This window comes from Dipodomys merriami, unplaced genomic scaffold (assembly GCF_024711535.1).
Source record: "Dipodomys merriami isolate MVZ:Mamm:240054 unplaced genomic scaffold, mDipMer1.0.p SCAF_239, whole genome shotgun sequence".
Classification (NCBI taxonomy): Eukaryota; Metazoa; Chordata; class Mammalia; order Rodentia; family Heteromyidae; genus Dipodomys; species Dipodomys merriami.
Window position 1 is genome coordinate 1,034,407 of NW_027203815.1, and position 15,946 is coordinate 1,050,352.

Below are 15,946 nucleotides of genomic sequence, written 5' to 3' on the forward strand. Positions count from 1 at the left end.
ATCCTTTAATTCGTATGTAGCGACCTTCTTTATCTCTTCTCTGGAATTTTAATTTGAAGTCTATTTTATCTGATATTAGGATTGCAACTCCCGCCTGTTTATGGGGGCCGTTTACTTGGTAGATTTGTTCCAACCTTTAGAATTGAAAATGTGTTTGTTTTTATGGGCAAGATGCGAATCCTGAAGGCAGCAGATGGAAGGGTCTTGTTTTTTAATCCAACTAGACAGTCTATGTAGCCTAATTGGAGAGTTCAGTCCGTTAAGGTTAAGAGAAAGGACTGAGAGGGGTTTGGGAGTTTCTGCAATGTTATCCATCTTCTTAGGGCCTGCGAAAACTAGGTTCTTACTATGGTTCTTGGATTCTCAGTTTGGGTGCAGTTTCTTGGCCTTTATTGTGGTCTTGTTGGTTTTCCATATGCAGGATGTCTTTAAGAATCTTTTGTAGGGCTGGGTTGGTGTAGATGTATTGTTTTAATTTTTCTTTGTTATGGAAGGTTTTTATTTGGCCTTCAGGTATGAAAGAGAGTTTAGCTGGGTACAGTATTCTTGGTTGATATTTGTTTCTTTTTAGGGCATGACATACATCATTCCAGGCTCTTCTTGCTTTGATTGTCTCTGCTGAGAAATCTGAGGTGATTCTAATTGCTTTTCTTTTATAAGTGATTAATCTTTTCTCCTTGACAGCTTTAAGGATCTTTTCCTTGGTCTGGGTTGATCCTGTGTGGATTATAATGTGATGGTGTGATGTTCTATTCTGGTCTGGTCTGTTTGGGGTTCTAAAAGCTTCTTGTATCTGAATAGGCCTATCTTTTTGCATGTTTGGGAAGTTCTCTGCTAGGCTCCTGTTAAACAAATTTCCTAAGCCATTAATTTCTGTTTCTATGTGCTTCTCTACACCCATTATCCTTAGATTAGGCCTTCTGATGGTGTCTTCCAAGTGTTGAATAGTCTATCATATTACTTGGACTTGTCTTGGATTGTTGTCTGTTCTTTCTCTATAATATCTAGGCTGTATTCAATCCCTGAGATTCTATCTTCTGCATGGTCTAACCTGCTGTCAAGACTTTCTACTTTGTTTTTATCTCTTTTCCTTCTAATTGGTCAGCTTTGATGGCTTCAAATTCTTTGTTGAAGCTTTGTTTTAGATCTTGTATGAACTTCTTTGCTTCTTTAATTTGATGTTCAGTGTTTATTCTCAGATCACTTAGTTGATAGCTTATGGTTTCCTTGCACTCCCATTCCTCCTGTTGGGTTCCATTCAGCATTCCCTTTGTGGTCTCCCTGACTTCCTTCAGCTCTTTGTTAATGGATTCCATGCATGTCTTTAGTGATCTTTGTGTATTCTCTTCTTGCTCTCTCAATTCCTGTATTACTCTTTGATTAGCTTCCTCCCGTTCATGGGATTTCTGTAGTTCTCTTTGAGTGTTCTCAGCCTATTCACTCCATTCTTGCCTTTCTCTTTGAGTATTCTCAAGCTGCTCATGCAAATCCTGTATCAGTTTTTGAGTAGCTTCCTCACGCTTATGATATTCCTGTATAAACTTTTGGAATGCCTCCTCTCTCTCCCTATCACGCTCATACAGAGTCCTTTGTATGCTTTCAATCTTTTGATTTATCATGTTTGCCAGCAGTGTTTGTAGAGCTATTTGGGAATTCTCCACTGTATTATTCATGATCTGTTCTGTCCCCTGATGATCAAGATTGGGAATTGAGATACCTCGATTTCCTATTTTTCTTGTGTTTTTCCGGTTTACTCTGCCCATTTGAGATGAAAATTGCACCAGTTTTGTGCTAGAACATTATCTTAAGGCAAGCATCAACCCAAGTCTGATTTTACACAGTCAATAGTCTACAAATACAATCTAGTTCAACAGATACATCTATTCAACATCAAACAACTATACGTTAATGGGCTCCGAACCGCAAAGAAGAATTTGGAAGACCAGAAATTATTAGGGTTAGGGAGAGATGTGGGTAAAAAAATAGGAATAGATTGATGTGGGGAGGGTCAGGGAGAGTTAACTAAGTCCTAATCTCAAAGCAGGAAATAGGTTGGGTAGGATGAAAGTAGAGAAAGAGAAAAAAAGAAGAAAGGGAATGGGAAAGAAAAGAGACCAGAAAAAATAAAAAGGTAAAAATTAATAAAATTATGTAGAATCGATAACAATCTATTTAGATAAGAATGTGAATTTAATGATAGAATGGGAGGGATATAAAGGAGATGTGAAAAACTTAAAAATAAAAATGCTTAAAATATTATATAGGTGTAAAGAGGTACTACTGCTATTAAGGAATTTAATTCTTAGAGGTTTTGACTTGAGTAATAAATTTGTGGATTAAGTGTGTACACAATGGGGGATAGGGTCTAATAGTCAAATATGGGTTTATCTGAGGATGTGCAGGACAAGAATTAAGTCACATGAAAAAGAACGAATGAGAGGAGAAGGTGAAAAGGATAAGCAAGGAAGAAGAAAAAGATGGGAAGTTTAGCAGATCTAAACAAAAAACAAAAAGATAATTTAAAAAAAAGAGAGAAGGAAGTCCAAAAAAGAAAGAAAAACGCACACTCACGTATCCCTAAAATAAAGAGTATAAGACGAAAAAAAAAGTTTCTGGAAAACAATATCGTTTTCAAAAAAGGCAAAGATTAAAGATTAAAAAATGTTTTAGAAAAGAAAAAAAATTTATATGAGGTACCAAAAATAAAAACATTAAAAAAAGAAGATGAAGAAGAGGAAGAGGAAAAACAAAGTTCTTTGATATTTTTGGGAGGAGTGGGAAAAATCGTGTATCTCCCTTGTTTCCATAACCAGCCTCTTGCTGGAGTCTCTGGTCTGCTTGTGGTCCTGTGGCTTGGTTGGTTTCTTAAGTCAGTTTGTTCAAACAGGCAGAAAAAAGCTCTGCTTTACCCAGGATTTGGTGATCCTCCTCCCAGGCTATTTCATTGGGAGGTAGATCTGCTTTGAGTATCACAAAAGAGGGGGATGCAGTGATGAGGCTAGGTTCTGGGTAGAGTTGAGGCCATTCAACAAACAGTAGCTTTTCCCTAGGGCTATTTTCTGAAAAACTCACAGAGCCCAGCTTGGAGCCTGCCGGGGACCGTGTTCTGTCGGGAAGGCGGAGGACACCTAGGGGAGGAACTGAATAGGTGGGGAGATGGCAAACAGACAACTCACACACAAGAGGAGTGGATGCTGAGTGTGATTTAATGCAGAGGATAACAAACTTTTACAGCAAAAAGTCTCCATAAGAAAGCGCAAAAGGTTACATAATCTTGCTGCAGGGCTTCATTCTTGGGCGGTCACCAGCTGGTGGCCTGAAAGGGCAAAAGTTTACCCAACCTTGCTGCAGGGCTTCATTCTTGGGTGGTCACCAGCTGGTCGCCTGATAGGCACTTGTTTCCGGCTTATCTCTAAGAAATATAATGGGTTTTGATGTTTGTCACCAACTAACCATTACCTTATTTCTATAGAGGCCTTAACTGTCCCATAAGATCTTTTCTGTTCCTTCTTTAATAGTAAACACCAAGGAGACTTAGATCTAGCAAGTCTCTTAGTAAATGAAAGAGAGTAGTAGGAAGTTCTTTCTCCTAAGTAGTTATCTCAGCAATTGCCATACATTCTTTCTGTTCTAGCCGTGCCTACAGCTTTTTGTAAATCTCTTACAAACAATTCCTTCTGCTGAAGTGACTTTGTGAAACCCCCAATACTTTTATATTTGCTTATGACTTGTCTACTAGCCTCCATAAGAGGGGCTTCAGGTTAGCACTTAACTCTGGTGAGTTAGTCATATTTTTAAGACACTCATCAGATTTTCGAGTCGTCAACACTCTTAAGAAAGAGCTTTGTATAGGGAAACATTGACAATGAGCAAGTACAAAGAGCAGTAGAAACAGTAAAAGATTAATAGGCACTCTTATGAGGAAAAGATAGGCAGAAACACATTTTTTCCAGGGGTTTTGCCAGCCTTTTCCCAGGAGTAGGCCTCTTAGAAGCCCTATTCTCCAAGGTAGACTTCGGTCAAGTCCCAAAACTTGGAGATAGGTTTCTATAAAGCCCCATTCTCTGAGGTAGACTTCGGTAAAGTCCCAAAACTCAGAGATAGGTCTCTGAAGCCCTTATCATGGTCTGATAGATGGTTTCCCATGCTAAGCAGACTCTACTGGGGTCATCGTGGCATTTGCCCCCTTTTTTTTTTTTTTTTTTTTCAAATGTGCCAGAAAATTTCATCCCGTATAGAGGAGATGGAGCAGAAGACTAGTTTGAAGAGGACTGGAAAGACAACAAGAATGCATATAACAATTAGTGTTATGACTCCAAATGTAACCAAGTAGTGCCACCAATCTAAAGGAATAAGACTTTTTAATCCTTTCTGTAAGTCTTCTGGTAAAGAATTTATCTCTGCGGTTTCCAAATGAGCTTGACTAAGGGCTGAGATGTCTTCCTGTAGCTGTCCTATATCACGAGTTAAGCTATTGTCCTTCCAGATTCCTTGTAAATGCACTTTGGTAGCTTCCCAATCTAAGCTGTCATTATAAGGCAATGGTGTAACACAAATATATTTAAATGACTGATGACATCTAGTGGTCAGCTGGGTTTTAAGATTATTAACTTCAGTACCTAACTTTAAGACTACTTCCTCCAAAGCCTCTAGTTTGCTGTCTAATTTTTGATCAATGATTTGCTGCTCTGTTAAGGCTAGAGAAACATTCTTATTTAACTCATTAACAAAATGCGCCGAGTGCACTTGTTGTACTAGCGCAGTGGTGGATACAGCAAGCGAAGTTACCAATGCTATAAGGGAAGCAATTCCAAAAATCAATGCTGCAACAAATCTTTTTGGTCGTATTAATTCATACAAAACACGAAGTGTTTGCAAAGCAGAATTATCAAACCAAGGATCATCATGTAAATTCACAGGAAGCATTATATATTCAGGTCTTTTTACAATAATTACTACTGAAAATTCTTTATCTAAGGAAGCATCAATACAGTTAGTCAGCCGACAAGAGTAACATTGAATTAAAAAGGAATTTACTACATGTGTAATATTAATTTTTTTATCACTCCCAATTAAAGCCGCATATGGATAAGACAAACAAGCTCTTAATGCAATTGACTCTGGTAGGTTAGCTTTGGGCTTTTTATCAATACCATATTTGCAGCTGTAGCAAATCTAAACAAATTTTTATGGGTAACCGTGGTTCCATAATGACTAGATTTAGCAACTCACATTTAGGTGATAAACCCAGGCGTGAACCAACGCCTTACCAGTTCCGGACCAACCGGAGCTCTATAACCTGTGAATTTCACTTTCTCATTCTCTTTTAGATATTTTTTATAGTCATGAGTTGGGTTGGCAATGGAAAAATCAAATACCAAATCTGTAGTACTCCTAGGCCAATGTACAGAGGCCAAATGTGGAAATCCACAATCCAACCATGTTGGAAGTTCTTTTTCTGTTTTGCTGTCCCAAAATTGATCTTTATCCCGGTAAGTTGTTAAACAATTTGGAAAAGGCATGCTAACATTGTTATCTTTGTCAAAGGTATCATTATAATTAAAATACCCAAGTGTTGGAAAACTCAACTCCCACATCACCCTCTTACTGCTAGAAGCAGTGTTAGTCTTATCAGGTGCATCAGCATAAAGGGTCCTGTAGTTAACAGGCAAGCATGCAAAGGGAGCACGGCCTTTTAAAGCCAAGCATATAGGGGTGACATCAGATCTTCCCTCATAATCTAGATACGTGGAGATCATAGGTTTTCCGACCCCACTGGAATGCCCCCTAGTATAGAGGTATCATTCATTAGCACTTTTATGTTAGATGGGTGAGTCCAGCCCACGGGATGAAGCAAAGGTGGGTCAGGAACATACGCCCAATACATTGTACAAAAAGTGTACTTCACCTGTAAACAAACAAGAGCAAGCATGGCTAAAAACATGTTTTCCGGATTGGGTTGATTTCTGGTGGCCTCAACAGTGTGTCGAGCTTCTTCGCACAACTTCTGGATCTGTTCCCACGTAGGTGGTGCAGCAACGTTTGTAGAATCAGCCTGCGGTGGTGATAGAGAGAAAGTCTTCATCTTCTGCACCAGTTTTCTCTCCCGATGTATTTTCACTTTCCTCCTGACTCTTTTTTGGGCCCGAGAAAGGCCTGATGAGTCTGTCTGGGACCCAAATGGGGGATTCTATATCCTGTGGGAAAACACAAGCATAGCCTCTCCCAGATGTTAACAGGATGTCTGGCCCACGCCAGGTTCCAGTGAGCAAATCCTTCCATTTTACTAAAGGAAAAGTTGTAGTTTTTTCCATGCCCCAATGTCTCATCATCGGGGTGATTCCTTGCTCATCAGCATGGAAATGATTGAGGACCAGCAAAGCATGGTTAAGAGTGTAATGGGGGGAGTATTGCTTCCCTCCTCCCCGTCTAATTCTTGTCAATTGAGTTTTTAAGGTCTGATGAGCTCGTTTTTTGATTGCTTGGCCTTGTGGATTATACGGAATCCCTGTTTTGTGCATGATTTTCCATTGTGCACAAAATTTAGCAAAAGCTTTGGAGGTGTATGCTGGTCCATTGTCTGTTTTTATTTCCTTAGGAATTCCTAGGTCCACAAAGGCTTTAATCAAATGTTGAATAACATCTTTCACAGCCTCTCCAGAATGAGCTGTAGCAACCATGGCATGAGAATAAGTATCTATACTAAAATGGACAAAGGCAAGTTTCCCAAACTCTGTTACATGGGTAACATCCATTTGCCACAACATTTTTGGCTTTAAGCCTCTGGGATTAACTCCCATTTTTTGTGGATGAAAAACTTCCGGGCATGCCTCACATTCCCTGACAATTTGTCTTGCCTGTTCTCGAGACACTTGAAACATCTTTCTTAAGGCATTAGCATTTTGATGGTGTAGTCTATGACTTTCCTGAGCTTCTTCTAAAGCTGACATAAGAGACCTCCCTTAGTTAATAAGTCTGCAAACTTGTTACCTTGAGACAAAGGCCCAGGGAGATTGCTATGCCCCCTGATGTGACCCACAAACAGCTTTGCCGTTCTTTTTTGTAATAGCTGTTGTAATTGTACTAAGTATTCTTTAACTTCAGATTGACCAGTAACTAAGGCTGTTTCAATGGCAGGGAACAAGAAAACTACATAGCGGGAATCTGTGTAAAGGTTAAATTCCTCTGAATAATTTTGAAAGGCTAGCAGAACTGCAATAAGTTCTGCCTGTTGTGCAGATACAGTTGGGTCACAAGATATTAATGGTGGTCTTGTACTGCAATAAACCACAGACTTTCCACTAGAAGATCCATCTGTAAAAATAGTTAATGCCCCTCCCAAAGGCTCTGTAACCACAACTTTGGAAATATCACAGGAGTTTCAGTATAAAATTGTAACAAAGGATGTTGGGGCATATGAAAGCTTATTTTACCTGTATAAGTTAACACAGCAATTTTCCAATCATCATCAAATTGTATCAAATGATCTAATTGTTTCTTATTATAGGGGACAATAATGTTAGGTATTTCTTGGCCAAATAATTCTCTAGCTCTTAATCTAGCTTTTAAAATCAAATTAGCACATAAGAAGGGATATGAAGCAACTATTTTTCCGGGGTTATGGGAATAATGGATCCATTCCAGTATCCCATCCTGCCAAGAACATCCCGTGGGAGTAAAGCTTGTAGCCAGAATTATAAAGGACCATGTTTGTGTAATATTAATTTGCTGTATTTCAGCTGTATTCAATGCTTCTTCTACCAATCTTATACAGGATAAGGCTGCAGGAGTTATTTCCCTGGTAGATTTAGGATGAGGATCTCCATTCAACATTTTCATCAAAGGATCTAATTGTCCTGTAGTTATTTTTAAACTAGGCCGAATCCAATTAATATTTCCTAATAATTTTTGGAAATCATTTAATATTTTTAGTTTATCTATTCTAATTTGTGTCTTTTGGGACATAATATAATCATGTCCAATCACCTTTCCTAGATAATTTAAAGGTCGTTCATGTTGAACTTTATCAGGAGCTATTATTATCCCAAATTTTGTTAATTGTTCTATCATATCCTGTAATATTTTCTCTGTCTTTTCTCTAGTTTCCTCGGCCATAAGTATATCATCCATATAATGAATAATATATGCCTCTGGATATTTTTCTCTAACTTTTTCTATAGCCCTCTTTACATATTGTTGACATAAGGTAGGGCTGTTTTTCATGCCCTGAGGTAGCACTTTCCATTGGTACCTATTATAAGGTTGTTTAAAATTAGCTGAAGGGACACTGAAAGCAAATCTCTTGGAATCTTCTGGCTGTAATTTTATTGTAAAAAAGCAATCCTGTAAGTCTATTATTATTATATATCTACCCTGTGGGATTGCAACAGGAGAGGGCTGGCCTGGTTGAAAGGCTCCCATGTCATGCATGGTCTCATTAATTGCCCTTAGATCTTATAATAATCTCCATTTTCCTGACTTCTTTTTTATTACAAAAATTGGAGTATTCCATGGACTAGTAGTCTCTTCTATCCTACCTTGATTTAATTGTTCTAAAACTAAATCCTGTATGGCTTGAATCTTTTCTTGAGTTAGGTGCCACTGATTAATCCATACAGGGTCATCACTTTTCCATATTATTTTGTCAGCATAAAGCTGTTCCTCAGTGGCCCCTATGAAAAATTTTGCTCCTTCGATGAGGAGTCTATTTGCCCTATTTGAACATTCATGTCCTGCATGATGTCCCTACCCCATAAAGAAAAAGGCAAGCTTGGGATAACATAAGGTTTGAAGTGGCCTTGCTGCCCTTCACATACCCATTTGAGTTTCTGAGCTGACTGAGCTACATTAGAAGCCATCCCTAATCCTATTAGGGAAGAAGAAGTCTCTTGCACTGGCCAAGCCGTAGGCCAATCTTTTCCAGCTATACAGGATCTGTCAGCCCCTGTGTCTAGGAGTCCTGTTATTTGTTTTCCATTGACCTTAATGTCCTTGTAAGGCCTTTCATCTGTAATTTCCTGAACCCAGGCTACAGTATCTGTGGTGCCAAACCCTCCTTCTCTGTTTTGAGTCAAGGTGGGATTAGGCAACTTTAAATATGAAAGTAAAAGTATCTGGGCTATCCTCTGCCCTTTATGAATTTGAATAGTCTCTTTTAAAGACCTTATCATGACTTTTATAGTGGTAGGACTGTCTGAGTCTATTACTCCTGGTAAAACCTCAAAATTCTTTTTATAGTTTGAACTCCGGCCCATTATTAGGCCCATTACTCCTGAAGGGAGTTCCCCTTTTACGTTTGTCTCTAACAATACAACCCCATTATCTCGGGATATGATATGATCTTGAGTGGCAGCCAAGTCCAATCCAGCACTCCCTGGAGTGGCTCTGGGCAAGTCATGAATAGTTTGCTTTAGTTCCTCTCTTGGGGAGGGCTGAGAGGTTGCCCCTCCGTCCGTTTTTTGTTTCCTCTTGAAGAGGAGTTCCGTCTTTATGGAACTTAGATCTACATTCACTTTTCCAATGGTACCCTTTTTGACACCGAGCACATAAGTCTGGTGCTTTTCCTAATCCCTTCTGTTGCTTTTGAGCTCTACACTCCTTTTGAACGTGGCCTGGTTTGCCACAATTATGACATACTCTTTGTTCAGGATTATATCCTGAGCCTCTGGTTACATGTTTCACATATGTTTGAAAAGGCATTTCTTTTATGGCAGCAGCATACGCAAGTCCCTGAATCATAGCAGGAGAAGCATCTATGCAAGCCTTAACATAGTCTTGTAGGCCTCCTGTTTTCCTCACTGGCCTGATTAATTCCTGACACACAGTGTTAGCATTCTCCCATGCCAATTGTTTGAGAATGATTTGAGCGCCCTCATAAGGAGGGAACATTCTTGTAATAGCTTCCTCCAACCTAGCTATGAATTCCTCATATGGCTCCTCAGGCCGTTGCTTAATTCCTGATAGAACAGTGGTCTTTCCTTCCCCTGATGGTAACTTTTTCCAGGCCGTAATAGCAAGCTTAGTGATGGTTTCTAAAATCTCCTTTGAGAGTTTAAGTTGTTTTCTAATGTCTGCATAATCCTCCTGACCAGTTAACATGGAGACTGTAGGCTTAGGGCCTGAATTTGTGAATAATCGCCGTTGCACTTCTCCTTTAACAAGGTCCTCATATTCTGTTCTCCATAATATGTATTGCCCCGGTGTTAGCACCGACTTTGCAGTTTGATACCAATCATAAGGAGTTAGCCAATTGGTTGCTATGGAGTCAAGGATTGTTAAAGTAAAAGGGGCAGAAGGACCCATAGTTTTTACTGCTGTTTGTAATTCTTTTAGTAATTTTAAGGATAATGGCTCCCACTGAGGTGTGCCATGGTCTAGGTCAATAACAGGGAAAGTGAACGTAGTATCACCGAGCTTTTTTGCCTCTAAAATAGCTGCTCGAAAACCTGTGAGCGGAAGTGCGGGCGTTTTCACTTCTTCAGTATTATTGTCCCCGTCTCTATCTAAATCTAAACATGGTTTTTCCCTATTATTTAAGTTTGTAGCTTTCATCATTGTGCCATAGTTTTGACACTGATTGGAGCTCTTTAACTCAGAGGTTTCTTTGACTGCGGGACCTGCCTCCTTGGCTAAGTATTTTTGCTCAGTCTTCTCCTCCATAAGATCTCTTATCTGAGTCCATAATGAATAGACTGTCATAGGGACTGCTGCTGAGCCATGAGCTCGGTAGAACTCTTTTATCCCTTGTCCTACTTTTTGCCAATCTTGTAGAGAAAGGCTTCCTTCCTCCGGGAACCAAGGGTTAGTTTGTAACACAAAATTATAAATTTTTTTCACTGTTGCTGTGGAGGTGTTAATGCCTCGTGCTTTTAGCATATGTTTTAAGATAGAGACAAACTTATTCTTATTTTTAGAAGATGAACTCCCCATGATTTACTCGTTATCTTTCTCAGTCACAACTGAGGGGCCTACAGCACCCCAACGAGCTTCTGACTACTATTCCAGGTGAAAGGAAAAGAGAGATAGATGCTTACCTCCCAAGGTTCCTTGACTGAAGAAACTGCTTCGTGCCCCGCTCTGAGCCCCACGTTGGGTGCCACCTGCCGCGGACTGGGTTCTGTCGGGAAGACGGAGGACACCTAGGGGAGGAACTGGAATAGGTGGGGAGATGGCAAACAGACAACTCACACACAAGAGGAGTGGATGCTGAGTGTGATTTAATGCAGAGGATAACAAACTTTTATAGCAAAGTCTCCATAAGAAAGCGCAAAAGGTTACATAATCTTGCTGCAGGGCTTCATTCTTGGGCGGTCACCAGCTGGTGGCCTGAAAGGGCAAAAGTTTACCCAACCTTGCTGCAGGGCTTCATTCTTGGGTGGTCACCAGCTGGTCGCCTGATAGGCACTTGTTTCCGGCTTATCTCTAAGAAATATAATGGGTTTTGATGTTTGTCACCAACTAACCATTACCTTATTTCTATAGAGGCCTTAACTGTCCCATAAGATCTTTTCTGTTCCTTCTTTAATAGTAAACACCAAGGAGACTTAGATCTAGCAAGTCTCTTAGTAAATGAAAGAGAGTAGTAGGAAGTTCTTTCTCCTAAGTAGTTATCTCAGCAATTGCCATACATTCTTTCTGTTCTAGCCGTGCCTACAGCTTTTTGTAAATCTCTTACAAACAATTCCTTCTGCTGAAGTGACTTTGTGAAACCCCCAATACTTTTATATTTGCTTATGACTTGTCTACTAGCCTCCATAAGAGGGGCTTCAGGTTAGCACTTAACTCTGGTGAGTTAGTCATATTTTTAAGACACTCATCAGATTTTCGAGTCGTCAACACTCTTAAGAAAGAGCTTTGTATAGGGAAACATTGACAATGAGCAAGTACAAAGAGCAGTAGAAACAGTAAAAGATTAATAGGCACTCTTATGAGGAAAAGATAGGCAGAAACACATTTTTTCCAGGGGTTTTGCCAGCCTTTTCCCAGGAGTAGGCCTCTTAGAAGCCCTATTCTCCAAGGTAGACTTCGGTCAAGTCCCAAAACTTGGAGATAGGTTTCTATAAAGCCCCATTCTCTGAGGTAGACTTCGGTAAAGTCCCAAAACTCAGAGATAGGTCTCTGAAGCCCCTATTATGTTCTGATTGATGGTTTCCCATGCTAAGCAGACTCTACTGGGGTCAGCGTGGCAGGAGCCATTCTCAGGGTTTCTGTTTTTCAATTGATTGTGGAGGCTGCTAGAGGGAGGGGCAGCCTCTGGCTCTGATTACCCAGTGAAGAAAGCCACTCCTAGGGCTGGCGCCTGAGCTGGGTGACTTTTCCCTGGTTGGAGCTGAGTCTGGTAGGTCACGCTGCCCTTAAGTTCTTGTAACCTGCTAAAAGACTCGTTTTATTCCAAGGCCTGAGTTGGAGCTAGCAGTAACTCCGAGCTTTGTCGGTATCCAAGATGGAGATCACCGGTGCTGGGGGGGAGGGGTGGCCTTCCCTCCTCTGCTCCATAAGAAGGAGTGAGAACCTCAGGCTTCTACTCATGCCGAGACTTTGTTCCTGGGTCATTTCTGGTCTGCGAACTGCAGGATGAATATGTCTGCTCCTTTTTGGTTCTTGCTGGTGTTGAGAAGAATCCGCTCGCTCTTTCGTCCCAGACTCTCTGTTGCTCAGGTATGGATCCTGTGCTAGCCCGCTGTCACCACAGCTGCCGCTGCTGCAGAGGCTGCTGGCAAGAGCCCAGAAGTGTCTCCTTGCCTGGGTTTCCTTCTCTGGCCTAACTCTCTGTCCTGTGATGGCACACTTGGTGTAATTCTCTGGCTTAGGACTGTTCACTGGGAGTCTAAAACTGCTTTTTATGCGAGAGCTAACTTAGGCTCCAGCTTCTCCTCCGCCATCTTCCTGGACTCCCAGTGGAATTTATTTCTATTTAGAATTATTTCTATAATTATAAACTCTCTGCATTTGTGTTGTTTGAGTTTTCCTCAGTGCCTACCATGAAATACACTAGGTGAGTCCTCATAGCACAAAAGGTTGGGTTCCTGAATAAAAACTCACTTCTGTGAAGATAGTAGGTACTTGTAAGCATTTTGGGAATAAATTGGATTGTAAAATGAAAAACAAAAACATTGGGACTAGGATGTATCTCAGTACTGGAGTACTTGCCTAAAGAGCATAAGACCCTGGCATAAAGTTTCTTAAAACTCAGAATGTTAGAATTTTGTGATCTGTATGAACGAACTTCTTTTGTTTTTTCATCTTGGGGTTTGAACTCAGGGGTTATCCCTGTGTTCTTCAGCTGGGCAGGTAAGTCCTTGAGACACTTAGCTCCAATGGACCACCAGAAAAACTGAAGTGGCTCTGTGGCTCAAGTGGTAGAGCACAAGACTACAGCTGAAGAGCTCCAGGACAGCACCCAGACCCAGACCTCAATTCCTACAACCAAAAATAACAAAAAGCAGAAACAAACCAACAAACCTGAAGTAGAGGGCTAGGAATGTGCCTTAGAGGTAGACTGTTTTGCATATATGAAATCCTGGGCTTGATTTCTCAGGACAACTTCACTAGAAAAAAAAACCTGAAGTGGTTCTGTGGTTCAAGTGGGAGAGGGCTATCACTGTACAAGAGAAACTAGGTACAGTGCTGAGTTCAAGTTGCAGGACTGGTGTATGCACCAACACACAGGGACACACACACACACACACACACACACACACACACACACATACACACACCGGAAATGAAGCTGTGACACAGAATTTTAAAGCACTGGGCTTCTGCACTGAGGTCATGTTCAGCACCAAGGCCCTGTGTTCAACCCAAAACCTAGCCATCCAGGGCCCAACTAGAAGACGCCAAACTTTCAAAACCTGATGAGCTTTACCAGCCCTAGATGTCAGGAAGCTTTGTGATATCCGACATGTGCTTGGTTTTCCCAAGCTTCTGGAAACCTAGGAGAAGCATATTAGGCCCATAATCACCGGCAATTAATCACTTCATTAGATTCAATGCCCTGCCAGAAGGACTCTTGAATTATATTGAGCACTGTATCTGAACACTCGAATATAGTCTTACAAGGACAGGATAAGTGCAGGGAACTTGGCTTGCCAATGGAGGTGGCACAAATGAAGGCATTCTGTCAAAACAAAGAACTGGAGAGAGAGATAGCTTGGGTTACAAAGAGGCCTTTTTCTCCTGGCCTTCAGAGCCCACCCACACTCATCCTCACTAATTGGCCCAGATGGAGTTTTTTATTACACAGCTTTACAGGAGTGAGGCTTTTGTCTGTCTCTTCAGACAATGAGTGAGACTTATTCCTTCAGCATGGGGTAGGGAGAAACCCTCAGGCTACACTTGGAACAGTGAGAGGAGCCCCTGAACATGCACTGTTTGGAAAGCACTCTCTGTGCTTTGAAATCATTGTATTAAAAAGAAATTTCTTAGTTTGGTGCTGTTCATCATAACTACTCTGGAGCTTCACCTAAAGGAATACATCCACACATACACAAAGACATGGAGGTACAGGCCATTTGCGGGGGCAGGCCCTGGGGTTGGATTATGAGCCTAGGCATTGTCCCTGAGCTGCTTTTTCTCAACAGTATTGCATTAACCTTCAGTCGCAGCCCCACATCTGGGTTTTTCTGTGATCTCTTGGAAAGCAGTATGGAGGTTCCTCAAAGAATCCACATAGAGCTCCCCTATGACCCAGCAATCCCACTTTTGGGCATTTACCTAAATGTTTACAAACAAGACCACACTAAAGCTACCAGCACGACTATGTTTATTGCAGCACTATTACTAGAGCTAAGATATGGAGCTAACCCAGATGCCCCTCAGTAGATGAATGGATCAAGAAAATGTGGTATACATACAAAATGGAATTCTATGCCTCCATCAGAAAAAATGACATTGCTCCATTTGTTAGGAAATGGAAAGGCTTGGAAAAATTATATTAAGTGAAGTAAGCCAGGCCCAAAGAAACAGAAGTCACATGGTTTACCTTATTTCTAATACCTAGTATATGTCTGAGTCAATCAGAAAAGGTCAGATAAAGTGATGTTAGGGAATTGAACCCTAAGATATGTATTCAATGTTTTTTTTTCTTTCTTGCGATTGTTTCTAACACATTTTTAAGACTATTTTATTGTTGCTTTGTATGTCCCCCCCCACAGTATAACCCCTTCTTTCACTATATTTGATGTCAGTATAATTTGTGGAGGGGAAGGGGAAAAACAAATCATTTAAATATGGATACTGCTGGACCTATTGCAAAAATGAGGTATACAAGTCGTTATGTCGACAAATGAACTTTACAACTTTGGTGCGGGGTGGGGGGGTGGGTAGTGTGGAGGATTGGGTGAGGGGCCGAGGAGAAGATGGGAAGGGATGGGAAGGGGAAACAAAGGAAGAAGCTACAATGCTTGATAAGAAATATACTCATTATCTTGCCCATGTAATTGTAACCCATCTGTACAGTATTTTCAAAATAAAAATAAATAAATAAATAAAAGAAATAACAGTATCATGGACTTTCCAAAGCTGGCTAGATTCAGACTAAGCTTCTCTACATCTCAGTCTCCTCAAAGCTGGGAATACAGTCAGCAGCCACTAGCACCACCCTTTCTTTCCTTCTTCATTTTGTAGTCTGGACAATCTGACATCTTAACAGGGTCATTTAAATGTTATGAATTTATAAACTACCCAATGTTCTTTTTAGCTGCTTTCTATGAGAACGATTTTCCCTCTTCATCTTCTACTCTGGTCACAGGATTGCAGCTAAAAGAGAGAAATGAGTGTCCCAGGATTTGGGAGCAAATGTCCACAGGACATGCCAGTTCTGTCACTTAGCATTGAGCTGCAGTGAATTTACTGTCTCGGGATGAGGGGATCTAAAACTAGAGCGATCCTCATGCAGTCTGCATTGCTCCTTTTGCCTATAAAAATACCTAATAATTATGAGTGT